Source organism: Acomys russatus, chromosome 1, assembly GCF_903995435.1.
Source record: "Acomys russatus chromosome 1, mAcoRus1.1, whole genome shotgun sequence".
NCBI classification, from domain to species: Eukaryota; Metazoa; Chordata; class Mammalia; order Rodentia; family Muridae; genus Acomys; species Acomys russatus.
In genome coordinates, this window is record NC_067137.1 from 38,276,606 (window position 1) to 38,299,405 (window position 22,800).

The 22,800-nt window shown below is 44.7% G+C and overlaps 1 non-coding gene across 1 annotated transcript; it reads left to right on the forward strand.

Annotated features, from left to right (window-relative positions):
* The first annotated feature begins 8,859 nt into the window (after positions 1 to 8,859).
* On the forward strand, positions 8,860 to 8,996 carry LOC127197053 (small nucleolar RNA SNORA70). The gene has a single exon (XR_007831587.1). It is a non-coding gene; the product is annotated as a small nucleolar RNA SNORA70 (small nucleolar RNA).
* The last annotated feature ends 13,804 nt before the right edge of the window (positions 8,997 to 22,800 follow it).

Here is a 22,800-nt window from a genome sequence, read left to right on the forward strand (position 1 = left end):
CCGGTGTGTATGCGCACTACTCACATACAGAGCCTGAGGGGTCCAGGAAAGGGCATCAGATGCCCTGGAACTGGAATTACAGGTGGATGTGAGCCTCCATGTGGGCACTGGAAACGGAAACCCATCATCCTCTGCAGGGGTAGCAAATGCTGTTTAGCATGGAGCCATTTAGCCAGCCCCATTTACTCAGATGAAAAAACAGACAAACAACCGCCCCTGGCTCCTCTAGACTGTTCTGGATATGAACTCCAGAGGGTAGAGAACAGATCCTAAGAGCTAGCAATTTCTCCAGCATCCCATGTGACACCTGAGCCTCACTGAGATGACCACAACTACAAGCCATGTCCCCTCTTTAGAGGGACACTCTGCTTCTGGTGTTAAGATTTTATGAGAGCCTGCTCAGCCATTTGCCCCTTCAGTCTGGCCTGCTCCGGGGGGGTTCTGTTTTCAGGTGGGATTTCTAAAAATTATCAGATTTTCCCACCACCCAGAGTTCTTAGGCTTCCACCTCTCTTTGACGTCTTTCATAGTTTTTGTTCTGGATTTATATAAGCCACCTGGGCAACTGGGCTGTGATTCAGGCCACAGAAAACACCGCCTTTCTTGCCTGAGCAATTGATTTCTAAATTCGAAAATTATTTCCAATTATTTGTTTAGCTTCCAGAAAGTTCTTCCTTGGATCACTTAAAATTCCCATAGCACTTTTTTGTTACGATGCTATTTGATGCCTCCAAGAACTCACTTACAGTAGTGGTTGTTGTAAGTTGAATCCAGGCTCCTCTGTTCGCATTGGCTGGCTTCTGAGCTCATAGTACAGAGCCTTGAGGTCCACGAATACTTTGCCAGTCAATAGTAGATATGAGTATTTCCCAGACTCCCATGACCAACAAGAGTACACCAGTAAGACTCTCATATGATGAGAGTCTATGGATTTGTGTGTGTGTGTGTGTGTGTGTGTGTGTGTGTGTGTGTGAGAGAGAGAGAGAGAGAGAGAGAGAGAGATGCATACAGGGTATCTGTGTGTACTGTATGTATGCACACATGAGAGTGCACATGCCTTTGTGCCCTGTGGAGGCCAGAGGTGGGCGCCTGGTGCCTGCTCGACCACTGTCTGTCTTATTCCTTTGAGATAGGAATTTCTCACTGAACATGGAGCAATGATAGTGGCTAGCACCTCCTCTGATCCTCCTATCTCTGCCTCCCACCCGTGTACATGACAACACTCACTTTTTACATAATGCTGGGGCTTCAAACTTAGGTCTATATGCTTGCTTGCCAAATGCTCTTACCCACTGAGCCATCTTCCCAGGCCTGCATCTTCAATCTTTTACATGCTTAGATTAATAGTAATTGAATGATCTGAGGCATTGTACATACTTTTTTAGCCCACTAGGGCATATTTTTTTTTCTCTGAGAGAGGTATTTATTTAGGTTTTAAAAATTATTTTGCAGGGGCAGGAGAGATGGCTCTGAGGTTAAGAGCCCTGGCTATTATTTCAAAAGTCCTGAGTTCAATTCCCAGAAACTACATGGTGGCTCACAACCATCTGTAATGAGATCTGGTGCCCTCTTCTAGTATGCAGACCTACATGTAGGCAGAACACTGTATACATAGTAAATAATCTAACAAATAAAATAAAATAAAATAATTTTAAAGTTTATAGACACAACTTCTATGTTGGGACCCTTTGGAGTCCAAGTAGTGGGCCATCAAATCTGGCGCATCTTTAAGGGGTGGGTAGGGATAACTTTTCAGTTTCCCCAGGCCTCTGAGGGACTGTTGTAGAGTCGGCTTCTGAAATTTAACAGTGGGATAAATCACTGCTGTTATTACAATTCCGGATCCCTGGGGTCACTTTGCTAATGGTAGAACTTCCATATAACCCAGGTGGGGGGAATAATTTATGCCTTTCTCTCTACAGATAAAATATAGGCCTTTCAATGCTCTGAGAGCAGTTTTGTTCCCTTCATGGGAAATTACATTGGCACATGACCCAAAACTATCTGTGGAGCAATTTTCAGCATTACCCATGATGATGTTTAGCATATCAAAGTGGAAAATTGCTCTCGCAACCTTGGAAGGGCTCCATACAGAGAACTTTGGAAAGCCATGCTGGTGTGAGGTGACGGCATTGCTGCCACATTCCTTCCAGACCTTTCCAGTCTCCTCATAAACTTGCTGGTCACGTAAGCAACCGTATTCTGGGCGTAACATCTTGTGGTCCCATGGACGCAAATAAAGATTAGGGCTGGTGGAACCAGCTGTCAAACCAGAACACCTGTCATTTGGCAAGGGAAAGGATAAAAGAGTTGTTTTTTATATGTCTGGCATAACCTTGAACTAACAGGGAGTTGCCCAACAACACAGAGTGAAGGCAGGTCAGACTCAGCCACCCCAAGCCATCAAGCCCATTTCTAACTGTAGTCTACACCTTAAGGAACAGTCACCACAGTGACAGCGATGCGACTGATGGGTAGATACAGAGAGGTGCGCATACAGACTTAATTTAACGTTCCTGGGTTAAAGCTGTAGAGAGTGTAAGTCAGAGAGCATTGCAGAAGTTGCTTTCACCCTTGCTGCAACTGAACACCTGGCAAAAAGCAATGTTGAGGAAGGGTTTGTTTGAGTTCAATTTTCTAGCAAGGGGTATGTGATAACTGGGGCTCAGGCCTTGGTGTGAGAGCTTGTGGCTGGTCACATAACAGCCACAGATAGGAACCAGAGCCAGGCCATAATCCACAAGCCTGTTGCTTGTGAGTTACTTCTGCCTGCCAGACCTCATGTCTTAAAGACTCCACAAGTTCTCCAAACACTGCCACTAGCTGGGGACTATCGCTCAAGTGCCTTGGGAGCCATCATCCATGCTGGAAGAAGACTTCCCAATGTGGCTGCTTTGGGGTCCCCATGACTTCCTTAACTCAGCCACGTCCCATAAAACAAATACACTCATTGGTTCCTTGGGTTGAACTTCAACAGAATCAAATGGTGGTTTGTTGTTATGACTCTAGGGAGAGGACAAAATGTTTATCTCTCCCTAAAGAAGAAAATTTGGTAACAGAAGGAAATTGCTCAGCAGCTTTGGTCAAAAGCATGGGACAAGAAGAGCCATAAAAATAGCTGCAATGGCTACCACTGCCAATCCTCAGAAGAATCGAGATAAGAATATCCACAGCAGGGTGTGGTGATGCACGCCCTAATCCCAGCACTCGGGAGGCAGAGGCAGGCGTGGGAGTTTAAGGCCAGCCTGGTCTACAGAGTGAGTTCCAAGATAGCCAGAGCTGTTACATGGAGAAACCCTGTCTCGAAACCAAAACCAAAACCAAAAACCAACAACCAACCAACCAACTAAAAAAGAACATCCACAAATACCAGGCCTTGAAAACAAAATATGCTGTGTCCCTCCTTGTCTGCAGGAGTAGGTGGCTTCTAAGACCCTGGCGGGGGCAGAGCCCTGTGCATAATTTTCACCATGATAAATTTAACTGATAAACGACCACAGAAGAGATCAGAGATCACCAACAATGACTGCCACGGATAGTGATTGTAGCAACATGCCACTCAAAAACGATGAGCTGGTTATTGCCACACTTTAGCATTTAGTGCTTTTAGACTATGATTGGCCACACACAGCTAACCCCATAGCTTCAGGTGGGACTCTGAACCACTAACATAACCTCTAAGCTGCAATTGTTACCTGAGGTCTCCAGGCAACTATAAATGAACTGGTTTGCAGAGACAGCTGCCAGGCTTCAGACCAGCCAAGACAGCACTTGTTTAGCAAGAGAGTTTCAGGGCTGTGGAGAAAACTCAGTCAATAAAAGTGCTAAGGACCCAGGTTCCTGACACAACTCATATATGGTAGCAAGTGCTTATAGACCCAGAGACAGGTAGATCCCTTGAGCTCACTACCAGCCAGCCCAGCCTAACGGGGGAGCCCCAATGAGAGACCCTGTCTCAAAAAACAAGGTGGACAGCATCTCTGAGGATGACATCAGAGATGTGTTCCATGAGCGCGCGCGCGCACACACACACACACACACACACACACATTCATACGCACACGCGTACTCATGGAGTTTCACTTATAGGAAAAGAGTGACCCTATTAGTTACCTACCAGGATGGGCTGTAGTGGTTGGCCAAGCACAGTTATGTGTCAACCACTCTATTCAGGGATAAAGCCTCATACCACATTGGGCTAAAAGGTGTTCCAAAGAAGAGTTGCTGTAGATGATGGCATAATGATGGCATGTTGAACCTGCCCTTTCCTATCTGTGAAGATGATAAGCATTTGATTCCATATTAATCTACCAGGGCAAAACACCGCCCAGTGCAGGGTGCCCACATCATCTGAGCAGTCACTGTCTAAGTCCCCTCAGAGTCTTCGAGGCTGGTAGCACGACTGTTTTGTTGTATCTTGAAATACTCATTGAAGAACTAAAGAGCCAATCACTTGTGACCAATCAGACCCATTCAAATGTCACTGTCAGTTCATGTTAGCATCTGTCTCTGGTAGCTCTAGTCACTTCTTCACCAGTCTCTCACGAATTGCAACGATAGAGGGGAACATGCAAGTGTATGCAAATTGCTGATAAACCAATGTTGTTAAGCGGTGTAGGGCGTTCATGAAGTTGTGAGGTTAGAGTCTGGGACCCAAAGATCTTAGACATAGCTCTAGGGCACTGTTTGGGAAGAGGAGAGAAGGACTTGAACAAGGAAGGATTGGGAGAAGCCCTGGAGGAGGGAGGGATCCCTAAAGCACCCGATGCCCCAGGGGGGAATCCCTAAAGTTCCCCATATTTGTGCAGATCCCCATCTCTTGGGCATCACTTTTTGAAAAGCAAACGGGAGGCAGAAGACGCGGCTTGTCACCGGGGATATGATGCCAAGAAAGCCAGCCAACCTTTAGTGGTTCCAGCTCCTTCTAACTCTTACTTGTCACAGCAGTAGTAAATACATAGTGTAGTTTTAATATTTTAGAGGGAAAGTTTCTAAATACCTTTTTTTTTTGTTTTGGATTTTTAGAGACAGGTCTTCTCTGTGTTAGCCTTGGCTGTCCTGGACTCATTTTGTAGACCAGACTAGCCTTGAACTCACAGTGATCCACCTGCCTCTGCCTCCTGAGCGCTGGGATTAAAGGTGTGCGCCACTATGCCTGGCTTCCAATTACCCTTTCACTGTTTTCTATGAAAATTTGTTCTCCATCTTATTCTTCAGTGATTTTCCCAGTATTGGTTATCTTTAGGCAGTGATGCTATCATAATATACATTTGATGCGTTGAACATATAAAATACTATACTTACAACAATAAATACTCAGACACTTTTAAACCAAACATCACAATGTGACTTCCCAATTACTCTTAGCCAACTTCATGTTCTTTGCATACATGCTTTAAGTTTTAGCTTAGTACACAAAACAATGGTTTCACATGGTGTCTTATAGACACACATAGTTGTTCTGTGTTCTCATTTCTCCCTCTGCGCCCCCTTCTCCCTACAGCTGGCTCTTCTTCCCTGACTTAGTTTCCCCTTCTGTCTTCTCATCACACCTCTCCACCCGCTTCTCTATTTCCCCATGCCCTCCCACATATATGAGCACATGTGTGCACCCGTATGTGTGCACCCGTATGTGTGCACCCGTATGTGTGCACCCGTACAGTTTTATGGGTGAGAAAATATATGAGTACAATACTCATCTTTCTGTGTCTGGCCTATTTTGCTTAACATAACATTTCCAGCTATACCCATTTCCCTGCAAAGTCATGACTTAAAATTTTCTTTATGACTGTTAAACAATTCCATGTGCCATCTTTCCTTTATCTCGTCATCTAGTTAGTGGCTGTCCAGGCGGCTCCATCTCCTGCCTGTGAATAATGCAGCTGTAAACATGGGTGTACATGTGTCCCAGCATTATTCCTTTTATAGTAGTTGTATGTTCGTGCTTGTTCATATGTATGCAGGTGCATCTATATGTGAAGGGAGACCTGCATATGAATGTGGAGGCCAAGAGAACCCTGGGCACCGTACCCAGGAAGGCCATCTCCTTCAACTGAGACAGTCTTAGAGACCCTCCTGTCCCCATCTCCCCAGCACTGGGATTATAGTTGTGTGATGCCACGTGTGTTAGTAATTGACTTCTTACGTGGGCTCTGGGGCTAGAACTCAGGTACTTGTGTTTACAAGGTAAACACATCCTCTTATCCTTCTCTTCCTCCTCCTCCTCCTCCTTCTTTTTAGTTTTTTGAGACAGGGTTTCTCTGTGTAGCTCTGGCTGTCCTGGAGCTCACTCTGTAGACCAGGCTGGCCTCGAACTCCCAGAGAGCCATCTGCCTCTGCCTCCCGAGTGTTATAATTAAGCCACCGCCACCCAGCTAGGGATATACCATGTCGTCTCACCTGTTAGTCTTTAGGGTTCTTTCCTATGCTATTGGTGTCCTGCTCAGAAAGTTCTTGCTTGTGTGTACGGAGTAAAGGGTTTTCTCAGTTTCAGGTCAATTTAGGTCTTGGATTTTTTGTTTGTTTGTTTGTTTCGTTTTTCGAGACAGGGTTTCTCTGTGTAGCTTTGGCTGTCCTAGACTCACTTTGTAGATCAAGCTGGCCTCAAACTCACAGCAATCCACCTGCCTCTGCCTCTAGAGTGCTGGGATTAAAGGCGTGCGCCACCACTGCCTGGCTAAGGTCTTTGATCTTGATTAACTTTTTGTGCAGGGTGAGAGACATGTGACCCTAATTCCATTCTTCTGCAGGTGGCCATCCAGCTTTGTTGTATTTAAATGTCTTTGTCAACGCTTAGGTGGCTGGACCTGTGTGGACTTCTTTCTGGGTCTCCCACCATATCCCATCAGTCTACACAGGTTCCATCAGTCAACATGTGTGCATTCGGAAGGACACTAGCTGAAGGCTTTAGCTGTCGTGTGGTGGTGGCTGAGGTTGACAACTCAGTGGACCAAAGCCCTTGAAAAACACACTGACGCCCAATCCATTGCAGGGTTTCTTCAACACTAATCAGCGGTGTGACCTTTCAAGGTCACTCCCTCCCTTTCTTTGGGTCTCAGTTTCCTCATCCACAAAATGTAGAGGTAAAATAAATCTGAATCCTGTTTGGAGTTTAAGGTCTTCTGGGAGATGGGATGCCTTCCATTTTGTGGTTGTTCTGTTTACTTATTTTGCTCTTAGCCAACCTGGTCCTTGCTTAGGTCTGTGTTTGTGAGGAAAGGGCAGGCTTGTGCCTTGAAATCAGACAATGGCTGGAGAGACTCTGCTTTTTCCTCCTACTGTTGGGTCCTGGGGTTTGAACTTAGCTCTTTCTTCAGGCTTAGTGGCAGACACCTTTACTTGCCAAGCCATCTCACAGGCCCAGCGGAAATCTTAAGACATGTTTTCATTTAAATTCATAAAGCCCCCTGACCCAGTGTTAATAAGTCAGAATCTCAGGCAGCGGATTCCTGACAGGTAATATTTGTAAATCCTAGAGATTCGTATCAAACTACGGGATGCCTGGAACCAGGTGGTTTTAAGGTTGCCTCACTTAGGCCTTTAGATCATGTTTTAAATATCAGGCTAGTTTTAGTCCTGGGCATATCAAGAGTTACAAGGAATACCTCTATAACCCCATCACCAGGCCAGTTGGGTTTAAGCTCTTGTCACAAATAGCTTTCTGAGAAACAGTGAAGTTTAGGGGGAAAACACACCACCCTGTTTTTCCCACATTTCCCGTGAACATAACATTCTCACCTCACATAAGACATGTTTCAGATGTTTCAGAGAAACCGGATGCTGCTACCTTCCCATAGAAATGCCCCACGGTGGCTGTGAAATACAGGAGGTGACAGACATAGGAGAGGTACAGTGACACTCTGGATTGAAATAGTCTGTGCTTTTCTTAGCCACTGTGGGCCAGGGCCTCCCCTGTGGTCTAACTCCTCTGGGTTGTCCAGAACTGCCTAAGGATGCTCTGAGGCAGATGGTTGCCTGGCCTGCACAGGTGCAAAGCTGGCCTTCCTGGGCAGTGTAACTCTATGAGTCTACCTGCTGGTCAACTGGAGATACAGTTTATCTTTTTTACTGCCGAGGGTATGAGCAATTAGCCTGATATGAACCCAGCTGGAACCTTGCTAGATTTCCATCTTTTTACTCTCTTGCAAAATCACCTGTTCTAGTTTTGGTGACAGAGGAACTGAAGGAAATCTAGTGATAAAGACATCTGAGTTACTGGTTGTTCTGTCAAAGACTAGCCTGGTGACAGGGGGCAAATTCTGGGCATGTTCCTCTCAGCCTTCTTTTTTGAAACTAGGCCTCATCCTCAGGGCAGTCTTCAACTTGCCTGGCCCAGTTTTAGCTACAATCCTTCTAAGTCTGTTTAGGGAGACCTGTCACATCTTCAGTGTCTGACCACCATGGGCTGCTTCCAGTGTCTCCTTTCTATACACTTAGCCCTGGTTCTCCTTGGCTCTTATCCACCTTAGTCTTTGCTTAGGTCAGAATTAAGCCCTGTATTTATTCACTGATAATCTTACTTGCTATTGATAATCTTACTTGCTATTTATTAGAATGGGCTTTCACCCCCCCTTTAAACATCATCTATGGTTTGGATATGTTTGTGCTCCTGAAACTCGTTGTTGGAGTTTAATCTTCATTGTGAGGTATGAAGAGAGGGACGTCATCTTCTGATGGCGTACAGAGGCAGGACTTTGGAAAGTGAAAAGTGATAAAGGTTTGAGACCACCTTCAGGGTGTGGTCTGCATGGTGGGTACTGGAGGGTTTAAAAGAAGAGAAGAGAGGGGCTGGCGAGATGGTTCACTGGTTAAGACCCACCCACCCAGTCCAACCTTCTTGGACATTAGGCATGCAAACATTTGCAACTCATTAAGCCAACCAAGACCTTTCCCCCACGGAGGCCTGCTGTGCTATGGTGGCAAACAGCAGCCTCCTTGGTGGTGTGTGTGTAGCCTGTGGCCTATATGGGTTGCCTTAAGTCTCTGATCTCAAAGCTGTCCCCAGTCTAGGCTCCACACAGGTATATGTGGTGCCTGTGGGAAGCCTTAGGGCACAGTGGCCAGAGTTCACACTGGCCAGGTCATCACCAAGCTGCAGAATAAAAATAACATGTGATTCAGGCTCCGAGTAAAGTCAAATTCAAGTTCCCTGGCTGCCAGAAGATCCACATCTCAAAGAAGTGGGGTTTCACCAAGCTAATGCAGATGGATTTGAAGACATGGTCACTGAGAAGTGGCTCTTTCCTGAGAGCTGTGGGGTGAACTATATCTCCAATTCCAGTCCCCTGGGAAATCAGTGGGCCCTGGGTTCCTGAGGGCTTCCAGAATGTTCTTCTGTACCCAACCAAATCATCTTAGGCAAAATATCTCACATCCAATCTGAAAGGAAAAAAAAATCTAAATTTTTTTAAATGAAGAGAATGGAGCCTACAAAGGGACATGCACATGCCATTCCAGTCCCGTGTCATATGATGACGCCTGTGGTACCTTGGGACTCTGTCAGTAAGACCATTTGCCAGATGTGACTCCTGCTTTTCAAATATAAATGCGAAACCAAACAAATCACTTTGTCTTACAATTTGCCACAGGCAGTAACACCGGACTGTGGCACTATGTTATTAATAACAGAAAATGGATTGAAGCAAGTAGAACACAGCAGCACGGGCTGTGTCTGTAAACTCTCTATGAACGGTGTGTAGAGTGTTAACTTATCAAGACATGGGGGGCATCGAGACTCTGGGCTCCCCGAGCTTAGCCATGTTTGGTGAAGCCCACAATTTGCTTTCGTGGAAGGCTTACTAAATTACTTAGATGGCTAATGGGCCTGAGGTTTTTCCAAAGGCAGAAGCAGATTCAGTGTTCCCCAAGTCTGTTTGATGTCTTTCGTGGGATCCTGTCTGAAAATTAAAGTTGCATGAAACACCCCAAAAGGCCAGACTGTTCCTCAGTTGAAGTGTCCAGCAGTTTTACCAACCACCTTCTCAGTGCACCTGGATTAAAGATAATCCAGCCAATCTCTTTATCACATTAATAAAGACTGCACTCCCAGAGTCCTAGGAAGGCAGCAGGGCAGGTAGATGGTGAGGGACCAACAAGAAATTAAAATCCTGAAGTCCATACTCACTGAGCCAACACGCTCTTTTATTAACACTTGACGGTCGCTTGCAGGATCGATGACACAGGCAGCAACAGGATGTCAGCGAGGCATCCTGGTGAGGATACAGTATTGAAAGTGGAGCAGAAGCCAGAGCCCTTGAACCGCACCAAAGACTGCAGTGAGCATCTGCAAGGAAAGATGTGTGGACAGAGGGGTATACAGTGGGACACACTGCAGCTTCCATGGAGAGGTGTTTTTTGCTTTTGTTTTTTTTGTTTTCTTTTGGGGGGATTTGCAAGGGCTGAGGATGGATATGGAGGAACAAGGAGATGAGTGGGATTGGGGCACATGATGTGAAATTCACGAATAACTGATACAAAATTAAAAAACAAACCCAGCCAGACTAATATTAATCAAATGCCCCCACCAAAATTAATCAGCAAATATGGTAGATGGTGGTGGTGGTGGTGGCGGTGGCGGCCCACGCCTTTAACCTCAATAAATCCTTTAAGGAGAAATTCCAAAGCTATGCAGCCCCAGACTCTGACCTCAACAACTCTGCCAGCAACATGATACTTGGGGCAGAAGCCCTGAGCGTGTTTACAGGGAGCACAGCTACTCAGTGAGAGCCTATGGCACCTAGCCGAGTCACAGGACATGAGTAGGGGTACTCCAAGTGGCTTCTGAGTTGTCCACCAAGGATAAAGTCACAAAACCAGGCACAAAGGAGGTTGGTCAGCTGGAAATGCAAATCAGGCAGGCACCCAGCCTAGGAGGAGACCGAGTAGAAGGCACATGCCCAGCCACGGAAGGACCTCAGTGCAGAGCTGCCTTACCATCCTGTGCCTTCACTCCTGGCCTGGCACTTGCAAAAGAAATGAGCCTCTAATTGCTTAGAGTCATTTCATTGCAGTAAATTAACTTGTTCCTAATTCTTAATCTAACAAGTGCGAGCTGAAGTTGAACTCTGTCTTGGAGAAATTCAAATCTGCCATATTCGCCAATGAAGACTCTTACATATGCTTCCTGCTTTACTTTATTTTTTGTTATTGTTCTAATAGGGTCTCTCTGTCTCTGTCTCTGCCTCTGTCTCTGTGTCTGTCTGTCTGTCTGTCTGTCTCTCTCTCTTTCTCTCGCCCTAGCTGTCCTGAAACTCACTATGTAGAGCGGGGTGACCTTGAACTCACAGAGAGCCACCTGCCTCTGCCTCCCAGTGCTAGGATTAATGGTATCTACCACCATGCCCAGTTGCTTCTTACTTTAAAATCTATTATAGTCAATTTTATTTTTAGACCAATAATAGTCAGAACTTTTGAGTGGGTTTTATTTTAGAATGATGATTCTGATTTTTCCTTTTGATCAGTGTATGAAAATCTTTTGGGGAGAGGGAAGGAAATCCTTCATGCTTAAGAAAATAATGCATTATAGAAAATGTGAATCAACATCTAAAATTCAAGAACAGTTTAAAAATCATGTGTGCTGGTTTGCCTCTCTTAAATTTTTTAAAAAAATAAAGTGGGCAGGTGGTTTTCTGAGGTGCTATTTGCGTTTAAGGGTGAGAAAGGAGCACCAATATGATGAGATTTAAGGTTATAAATGTTCTGAACAAAAGCACAGATTATTTGTTGTCTTCAACATCCGTATTTGAGACGGCTTTAGGAACTCAGGTCTCCACAGGCGACTTTGGCTTTAGCGATGATGGTGAAGTTTCTGGACTCTGTCAGGGAGGGCTCTCTGTCTCCTTGCCCTTTCTGTCTTGCATTCCTTCTCAGGGCCAGTGGGGTGTGAAGGCCCTACTTGCCTGGCTGTACCTGCCTGACCGTAGATTATCTTATGGCTCTCCCTGACTGGCAAATGGCAGGCAGGAAGTTGAAGGTGAGGTGTGTCAGCCTCAGGCGGTCTGGCAGGTTGCACCTGTGTGAAACTGGTCAGAACCGGAACAGAGCTGAACACTGAAACAGTGGCTGAGGTAAGGCATGGAGTACAGGAGGTGCCAGGCACAGATGAATTCAACAGCATGGCAAGAACTTTTGTCTTCATCTGATGTTATTAATGTTGTAATAAGCTTAGTTATTTTTTTTTCTAATGTCACTAGAAAAGAGAGCAAGTAAAATACTTAGGATATCTTAAAGATTAAATTAGACAAAACTGATTTATACTAGTGTTTCGATGCCTGGCTAAGCAAACAAAATGTGCTTGGTTTACTGGAGTTCTCAGAGGCTAGAAATACGGCTAAATGGTAAGTGCTCACCTCGCATACACAAAGCCGTGGGTTAGAGCCCAGTGCTGGGGAAAAGTAAAAGAAAAAAGAAAGACCCACACATAGAAAACCATAGCACAGCACAAGACAGACCCGAGTCACAAACATTCTGTTATTATAAGTGATAGAGCATTTGTGAAAAAAAGTCATGCCATGCCAAGCTGAACAAGTTTACAGAAAATATGAATACCCCAAACAATGAAAAATAACTCTGACAAGACACCTACAGAGGTGGATACGACAGAACTGCTTAAAAGAGGCCTGAGCGAGCTGATGGTACTATTTCTACAAAGTGAGAGAGGAGAAAAGAAAAGCCGCTAGCCAGGGATGCTCTCGGGGCTCTGAACAGCTGTGCTGCACTGTGAATGTCTTCCGGAATCTTCTGACATCAGAGGAAGATACAAAGTGCAGAGCCGTTGCGGATGACAAGCAGGGCTTGTTGACACAGCCCGAGAGAAAGCCTGAATAACGGAAAAATTCTATGGGCAAACCAGGATGCCAGTGCAATGTGCTACCTCAGAGAAACCAAGTAAGACCCAATTGAGCCTCACTGGCATAGAGGAATCAACAAACTGGACCTTTTGAAAATTGATAAAGAACGCATTGACCTATTATTTCTAGAGAGAGGTGTGTTTCTAGGGTGCACAGGAAGGCAGGAGAGACTGAGTGCCAGGTGAAGAAGTTAAAGTTGTACCTTTCAATAATACTACACCACGGGATTTCCTGTGTCCAAAGTCAATACCCCATTGAAGAGTGGACAATTAGGCGAATGGCCAGAGCTACTTGAATGTGTATGTAGTTATGGACTCCTGACCCCTACCCGCACCCCCTCCAAGGCCTTTCCAGACGGAACTGAGATGCAGTGTGAAGCTATACGTCAGGCAGAGTCCTCAGAACTGTCAGCTAGCATCACCCGCCCTTCTCCATGTTCTCAGGTCAGTCTTGTCAGGAGAACCATGCTGCCAATCAACTCTAGGCCAGATTGTGGTGCGAGGACGGGAGTCAATGAGGGCTGCTGCTCCTGCTTCTTCTTCTTTTAAAATTTTATTAAATTATTCATATTGCATCTCAATTGTTATCGCATCCCTTGTATCCTTCCATTCCTCCCTCCCTCCCATTTTCCCCTTACTCCCCTCCCCTATGACTGTGACTAAGGGGGACCTCCTCCCCCTGTATATGCTCATAGGGTATCAAGTCTCTTCTTGGTAGCCTGCTATCCTTCCTCTGAGTGCCACCAGGCCTCCCCATCAAGGGAATGTGGTCAAATATGGGGCACCAGAGTTTGTATGAAATTCAGTCCCCACTCTCCACTCATCTCTGGAGAATGTCCTGTCCATTGGCTAGATCTGGGTAGGGGTTTGAAGTTTACTGCACGTATTATCCTTGGCTGGTGCCATAGTTTGAGCAGAACCCCTGGGCCCAGATCCACCCGTCATAATGTTCTTCTTGTAGGTTTCTAGGACCCTCTCGATCCTTCTATTTCCCTATTCTCCCATGTTCTCTCTTCTGCTTCTTAGAGTGCAGAAATACCACAGTATCACAAAGGTGATGTCTTTGTATTTATACAAGGCTTTGTTATTTTGTTTGGAGAGTTTCGTTTGTTATCTGTGACAAGCCTGAGTCTTGTACTGAATTTACAAGTGATTTTATATGCAAAAGATACAGAAACCAGTTCAGAGAGCTCAAACACAGTACAAGCTCATGTGTCTAGAAACAGTCAAGATTCCAAAACAGCTCAGACCAGCATCAGAACCTACATCCTGGACCATTATGCTCTTGTGCAATAAACCTCAACTTTCTGGTGCTGTGACCATTTTAATACAGTTCCTCATGTTGTGGTGACCCCCAACCATAAAATGATTTCATAACCACCTCATAACTGTAATTTTTCTACAGTTACAAATTGTTATGGAAATAGCTGACATATGACCCTCCAAGAGGTCATGACCCACAGGTTTAGAACCCCTGTTCTAGGGCCCGTGAAGGACCTTAAATTCATGTAATGAAGTCACTGGTGTGGCATACAGCAGATCTTCCCAAATAAAATTGAGGGGCACGCTACTCTGGTTCTCCAGAAAAATGGAGAAGCCATTTCCCATCCTTGTGTTGAGAAAATGTCTGCCTTAACATAGGATCTTAACAACCTTAGTCATTTCTCCAATGCCCACAAATGAGGAAGACAAGTAGAAAAGATGTTCTAGGGCTATCACAGACACATATGTGTAGTGTGTGTGTGTGTATGCAGAGAGAGAGAGAGAGAGAGAGAGAGAGAGAGACAGAGAGAGAGAGAGAGAGAGAGAGAGAAGAAGAAGGAGGAGGAGGAGGAGGAGGAAGAGAAGAGAAGGGAGGGAGGAAGGAGTAGGGAGCAGCATGAGCAAGTTGTGGGCCACTTCTTCATAATGCCCTCTTAGGGATGGAACCTAAGCAAATAAGGAAAAGCAAATCTTCCTGTGACCAACACCTCTTTGGAAAGAGCCTCAGTAAACTGATCCTGTGGGAATGTTCTGGACAATTTTTGTTTGTTTGTAATGCTGTTTGAGATAAAACCAAAAGCACCTCAGGGGAGGCTCAGTGCAGGCACCATGGAGGAAGGTTGCTTCCTGGCTTGCTCTCTGGCTTTCTCATAGACTCTTGCTTAACTAGCTTTTTTGTACAACCCAGGACCACTTGCCCTGAGGAATGGTGCCACCCACAGTGGCTGGGCCCTCCCACATCAATTAGCAATAAAGACAAGCCCTCACAGAGACCAGGTTGGTCAGGATTACTCACCTGAAACTCTTTTTTTCCCAAATGAGTCTATGCTGTGTTGAATTGACACTTAATGCTAACTGGAACATGGCCCAATCAAAGAGTCTGTGCCTGGTGCCGTTGAAGATCTCTCGCTATTTGTTGCATTACCCTGGGTTTCTTCTTCCACGGTTGACCCCTCATCGCTGTATGGATTCCCTGTGCCCCCCTGTAGGCTTCAATTATTTCAAGGTGTTTACCCCTCAGCAATTTCTTCATGCAGTTCTAATTTCTATATTTCCCTCACATTAATTTTTTTCCTTTTTGCATTTTCATCCTTCTGTGAAAATTTAACCAATGTAGACAAAACTTATGCTACATTCTTTCCAAGGCTTCTGTTTTCCTGACTAGAACATGTCTCATACAGTGTTCGAAATGGTATGCAATTTATAAGTGCTATAAATACAGGAAAGCAACACATTGTATTTTTATTTATTTTTTTCTGAGACAAGGTTTCTCTGTGTAGCCTTGGCTGTCCTGGACTCACTTTATAGACCAGGCTGGCCACGAACTCACAGAGATCTGCTTGTCTCTGCCTCCCTGCGTACTGGGATTATAGGTGTGCTCCACTGCTCCGGGCTTGTATTTTAAAAATAAAGTTAAAGAAAACATACCAGAAATTGATCAAAAAGAGCAAGTGAATAGATAGAACTTGAGATCACCATGTTAGGTGAGATAAGCCAGAATCAGAACGACTAACATCACATATTTTCCCTCACACATGGAATCTACATTAAAAAAGAGAGGAGGAAGTACAAGTCATACTTGGAAGAGAAAAGGGGGTATGAGAGGGTAACAGTGGGGTAAATATGATCACAGCACATTGCATACACATATGAAATATAATAAAACCTATTATTTTATGTAATTAATATATACTAATAAAAATAACAAAATACATCAAGTGAAAAAATAAGTTTTTAAAAAAGGAACGTATAAAAGCTGTAGGGCATTAGAAGTTTATAAGAATATAAGGTATTTTTGCATAGTCGACACACAATTAGAAAGTGCAATGTAAAACTCAATCTCTAGCAATATGGAGAACCTGGTACTGAATGGGGTGGGATAGGGGGTGGGGTTGGGTGGGGGGATTCGGGGGGGGGGGGTGGGCATCTAGCCACAATAGGATAGCAACTACCGTGCCAAAAGACACAAGAAACTCCTCTTCAAAGTAAGCTTTTAAATCAAACATTTAAAAACCAGAAAGAGAGGTAACCAGCAAGACCAGTATAGAGATTATCTTTCATAATTTCATTGCTGTTCAAGTTAATTTTGTAAAACAGCCAGAAGTCTTATAAAGTTCCCACCATCTTCAAGGAAGAAAGTAAAGGAAATCCCATTGATTTTAAAGTGAGAAGTTATTAAACAAAGGCAAGGGTGAATGACAATCAGGTTCATAATGCTAAAATGCAAATTAGGAAACTTAGAAATGAAAATTTAAGATCAAACAGAGAATGAGGTCCAGAGGGACACTGTCGAAAAGAGATTTAATGAGTTATTTTTAAAGAATTATTTACTGAGAATAAGATACATGGAGGCAAAGATATATACAACTATGAATATGCACTATCAAGAACTGTGGAGGGTAAGCTGAGAGGCTCAAATATCTATTTTGTAAGAGCTCCTGAAGACCATCAAAGAACCTGTAAGAAGAAAGAAATGAAACAATAGTGGCTAAAAAATTTAAATAAAGAAATAGTTCTAGGTTAAAAGTATATCCTGAGAGTCGGCCGATGGAGGTGCGTGTCTTTAATCCCAGCACTCAGGAGGCAGAGGCAGGAGGATCTCTGTGAGTTTGAGGCCAGCCTGGCCTACAAAGCAAGTCCAGGACAGCCAGGCCTATTACACAGAGAAACACTGTCTTGAACACCCCCTCTGAAAGTATATCCTGAATCCTTTTCATGTTAATTGAAAATAAATTGGATCTACTCCTAAGTCCAGAGGAAAGAGGAAATTTAAAAGTTATCAAAGGAAAAATGTTACAGACATCACCAACAACACACTTCTTAAGTGAGAGGGAGAGTATTGGTTCAGGACCTCCAAGAGCAAGTTCTCAGCACAAAGGAGATTTACTTGCCCCAGAGGGACAGAGGGCAGGGAATAAAAGACAAAGGCAGGAGAGAGAGGATGAGGGAGAAGGGGAAGGGAACAACAAAGAGAGAGGAGGTTTATTTTTCTCCGGCTAGGACAAAAGACAGCCTCTGGATAGAGAGGACACATATGTGGCCCATAGGAAATGGTTGTTTATAAAGGGAAAAGGGGAAATCCCCAGTTAGGATGAGGTGTTTAATTTTAATTGGGCATGTTAATTAGGTGAGCCAAAGGGGGTTTTTGATTGCTGGACTTCAATACTTTGATAGCTGGATCTTGGTGGTCAGCCTCAGGAGGAGGAAGTGACCAAATAAAGGAATGGACCTTGGTGGCTAACTTTAGGACTGTAATCTAACAGTTTTTAGCAAGGCAGAGGGAATGGGGAGAGGGCAAGGCCTGCTGGAGCCATGCTCGCCATGCTAGAGTTGGCCAGAGTCCCTTCACTAAGTAGTAAGTTCAAGATGCTAACTTAGAGCCAGACATGGTAGACATATCCAGAAAGTCAGCACTTGGGAGGCAGGAGGCTTATCCATGAGTTCAAAGCTAGCCTGGTCTACAAGGTAAGTTCCAGGACAGCCAGAGCTACACTGAAACCCTGCCTTGAAAAAAAAAACAAACAAAATAATAATAAAATAAAAATTAAACACAATCATCAAAAGAACAGAAATGCAATTTACAGCATCAATACTGGTATGAAAAATGGTTAAACTATCCTAAAAACAGATTCAACAGAGAAGAGGCACGAATTAAAAAAGAAAACAAGGGAAAAAATGGTAATGGGGGAAGCCCCAACCTGGGGGGGTGGAGCTGCTAGGCGGGAGCTGTAAACTCTCCAGTCAGGAGCAACTTGGGGTGGTAAATCTTGGCGGTGGAGTTGCTTCTGCCAAAGTGACAGAGTTGTGCACTGCTTTTAGATATCCCTGGCAGGAACTGCTGCGCTAGCAGAGAGGAAGTCACACAGGAAGTAGATAGGAAGTCACCGGAAGTGAGTAAAACCAAAGCAATTAGCGTCTTGCCCTGGAAACTTACACACTTCCCCGGATCCTCTGTTGGCAGAGCCTACACGGAACCAATGGCAAGGCAATGTAACAGTGTAACAGTGCGTAACATGGAAAAGACAGTGATTCTGTGACTGGGCACAGTCCTCTACCTTGCTCCCCAGCACTCTTCAGTTAATTGTTACCTTGGTCTTACTCACGTGGCAAAGACACACCCGTCACCAGAAGTTAACAGCAAGCATAGTAACACCCTCCATCAGAGGCCTCCCAGCTCCCCCACATCTCTGGCTGTATTTCTACCTGACCCGACCTGTGGGGTTCGACTAAAACTCGGGAGGAAGGTCACCTGTTGAGAAATGTAAGACACAAAGAAGGAGAGCAAGTCTGATTGATCAAACTCTCAAACTTTATTAGTCAGACAGCAGCTTTTATAAGTCAGAAGGCAGGGAAGCATATTGCTATAGCAACCCAGCTGCAGGCTTTTCTCAAAACATAGGGAATTCCAGGCAGGGTCATAATGTCCTGAAACACAAGGTATCTGGTTCCCTCTTTGTCTAGTCTAACTGCTAAACCATAACAGGGTTGCTCCATCTCTATCTGTCTTTAGTCTAACTGCTGACCCACAACAGGGTCAGCTAGTTTCTGGTGAAAGGCAAGCTCTGGGAAAAACAGAGACTTAAAGGCGCAGACTCTGACAAGATGGCTGAACATTGGCCATATGGCCTATTGTCCCCAACATCTACCCATACCACATTTATTTGTAGTAACAGAAAAGCCTGGTGACCAGTAAAACCCTGCAACTCCAACTCCCAAGTAGGCAGGAACTGTATCACCATGATAAGATATTGTGGGGATGGTAAAATGACAACTGAGGGGCTGGTTGAGAGCGCTGCCTGCTCTTCCAGAGGACCTGAGTTCAATTGCCAGTGCCCAGCGGTGGTTCACAACCATCTGTAACTCCACTTCTAGGGAATCTGTTGGCCTTTTCTGGCCTCTCCAGGCACCAGGCACACACAAATGGGGCACAGACATACATGCAGGCAAAACACTCATCCATATAAAACATAAAATACGTTAACTAGTGCTGTGCTTGTGTGTGTGTGTGTGTGTGTGTGTGTGAGAGAGAGAGAGAGAGAGAGAGAGAGAGAGAGAGAGAGAGAGAGAGAGAGAGAGAGACACCAGAACACATCTCCATGAGCCAGCCTCCTTTACTACAATGTAGATATACTTGAAGGGTTGGGAGCAAAGTTGAAATGCTGTAAACTAAGTTGGAAGAATAGCTACTGTGCTTCGTGCTCCTTTATATAAAGTTTCACAAACCTGATTTCTTCTTAATATGAGAACATTTATTCATTTGTATTTCCAAAGCTGCTTCCCTCCCTATCTCAGTGTTCCTTTTAATTTTGTTTCCTCTTAGCAAATGAAATAATGTTTTTTTTTTCCTGACACGCCCACAACTTTTAAAACAGTTTGTGCTTTTACAGCTGCTGATTCTAATATTAGCAGGCTAAGGGAAGTTCATTCCCCCTCTTCCACCAACTAATTCAGAATAAAAATAAGATTAAGAAGTGAAGCTAAGGAAAATTTACTCTGATCATTGGGAACACCCACTGTGCCTTGCACAGTTTGCACCCTGGATTGAGCCAGCATCGCTGTCCGAGTTGGTCCTGCCCTGAAAGGAGGAAAAGAAGGGAGGCATTTGGTGTGGCAAGGACTGGGACAAATTTCCTCCCAGGAAAATGTTCCCTCTGAAGGGACAGTCCTAGGCAGAACAGAGCCAGGAAGCTCTTCTCTCGGCAATCACCAAACCGTTAGGAATGGTTAGTGTCTTGTCGGTCTGCATTTTAGTTTTACTGTCTTTGCACACTGGAGGCAGATGTCTCACCTGTGGCGGTACACAGGTACCTCTTGGGATGACTAAAGGGAAGAGCCAAAGATGACTAAGCTGTGAAGACCTTAGCTGTCATTGAACTTGAAGTCATCTAATAGACGTTCTTGCGTCCAGGGCCTCAGTGCATGCTAGGCAAGCCCTTCACCACTGAACTCCATCCTCACTGCAGTTTTGACCTTTTACTTTGATATAATCTCAACAATTTGCTCTGTGGTCCAGGCTGGCTTGAAATCCTCTTCCCCAGTCTTCCGAGTAACTGGGACTACAGGCCTGTACTACTGGGCTCTGTGTTAGCCTTGGCTGTCCTAGAGTCACTCTGTAGACCAGGCTGGCCTCAAACTCACAGCGATCCAACTGCCCTTGCCTCCCAAGTGTTGGGATTAAAGGCGTGTGCCACCATGCCCAGCCTATTTATTGGTACTTTTAAACCTACCCTGGCCACTCCCCTCCAAGCACATCCTTTCAGTCTTGTCTTTAAAGTAGTTGCTGCCCTGAAAGCTCTGTCATCTTCCAGAAGTCTGATTTCCAAGCTGTGCTCTGCACTGGAGACGGTTCCCTTTGGATTAGCTCTAGCACCTCCCACTCGTGCACTTTATTTGGCATTTGTCATCGACCCTCATCATTCATTATTATCTTTTTCCTGCTCATATGAATAAAACCATTAAGATCCTTGGGCTCAGAAAAACACATCTTGCGCTTGTTTATATTCTGAAGGATGAACAGACACAGCACTGTATGATTCATGTCTGGTACCGGGCAGCGTCTGAGGGGATTTACCCTTTCACCCAAGGGAATGGAATCAAGCCCTTCACTGCATCCTCATGCGAGAGCATGGTGGGCTGACAGAGGTGGAGAAAATTCCAGAGCAAAAGATGTTCAGTTGCAGGCATTTTATAGACCCAGCATGATGGCTTGGCTATAGCTACTATGGTAGGAATAGACTGAAAGTTTCACTGTTACTGTCAACTTTGAATTCAACTGGAAAGCAGATGGAGAACTCCGTCTGACGGGGGCACAGGTTGTTATGTGAATATCATTGTTCCTGTGAGCTAAGCATGCCCACTGTGTGTTTTGAGTGAAAAATATCCTCTGCAGGCTCATCTATTTGAATACTCAGTCCCTAGTTGGTGGCACATTTGGGGAGGTTTAGGAGATGTGGCCTCGCTGGAGGGAGTATGTAACAGAGGGCTGGTTTTGGGGTTTCATAGCCTTGACCCACTTCCAGTTTGCTCTCTCTGCTTCATGGTTACGACCGAAGATGTGGCTGCTCGGCTTCTACCAGCATGCTTGCCACTTGCTGCCACGTTTCCCACCATCATGGATGCTTATCTGCCTCCGGAGTGCTGGGATTAAAGGTGTGCTCCATCACACCCGGCTTTCTTAAACCAAAATAAACTCTCCCATAAGTCATGGTGTTTAATCACAGCTATGGAAAAGTAAAGACTCCCCACACCAGTGCCTGATCTCAACCTAGCCAAGCTCCCTGCATACCTCAGAGTAGAACAAGATGGAAGGCCAGGCAGTCTCAGGCCGGGCGAGGGTTTTGAGAGAACCAGAAAGCATGGGGTTCCCATGCTCTCTACTTAAAGGCCTTGATAGATATACAAAGTCACTTCCATTGATTTCTCAAGACCTCCTGGGAGTCCTAAAAGCAATGGTGGCAATATGCTGCCATCTGGGAAGGCTTCAGGAGGGTAGGGGTTGCATGAGTTTCAAAGTCATTAGGGGTTTAAATACCAGATCTGCTGGTCATGCCCTGGAAAACTCTGGAAATAACCTATTAAAGGCCATTTTCCTCTTCTATAAAATGGGACTTTACCCTAAAGATCTGAATAACAAATGCCCCTGGTATATTTCGATCTTCAAAAGTTTCCAATTTTTTTCTCTTAACAGTGACTTCTGCCTCTCCAATTTCTCATGCATTTTTTTCTTTCCTAAATAAGGCCAAATAAAAAGGCCAAATCAGGGTTTGTTGAGAAGACCATCCGGTGCCATGTTTACATGTTCAGACTGAGAAGAAAAGGTGTGCTTGCTTTAACTTCTCAGAACAGGTAAGATAATAAAGTTATAGAACAGTCTGAAGGAGGCAGTGGGGAGCAAATTCATCCCATTCATTCATTCATTCATTCATTCATTCATTCATTCTCTCTTTCTCTCTCTCTCTCTCTCTCTCTCTCTCTCTCTCTCTCTCTCACACACACACACACACACATTTAGTATACACAAGTGTTTGTCTAAGTATGTGCCTATGGAAGCCAGAAGTCAACCCTTGTGTGTTGTTCCTCAGGTGCCACCGACTTTTAAAAATTATTAAATATTAAAATTTTGAGATTATGACATAGTTACATAATTTCCCCCCTTTCCTTTTTTTTCTCTCCTTTCATGTACTTCTCACTGCTTTCTTTCAATATCATGGCTGATTTTCTTTAATTACTGTTGCACACGCACACACATATTGTGAGTGTGTACATCTAAATACACTATACACACCTAAACACCTAATTACAATGTATGTCACTTGCTTGCATGTGTCCTAGGCTGATCAAGTGGTGTTTGTTAACCAGCTAACGTGCTCTTCTCTGGGGAAGACTACTTCTTGCACTCTCACTATTCCTCAGTTGCTTGTGGAGCTTTCTCTGGGGCTGAGGCTTTTGAGCTTTCTCTGCTTCGTGTCAAC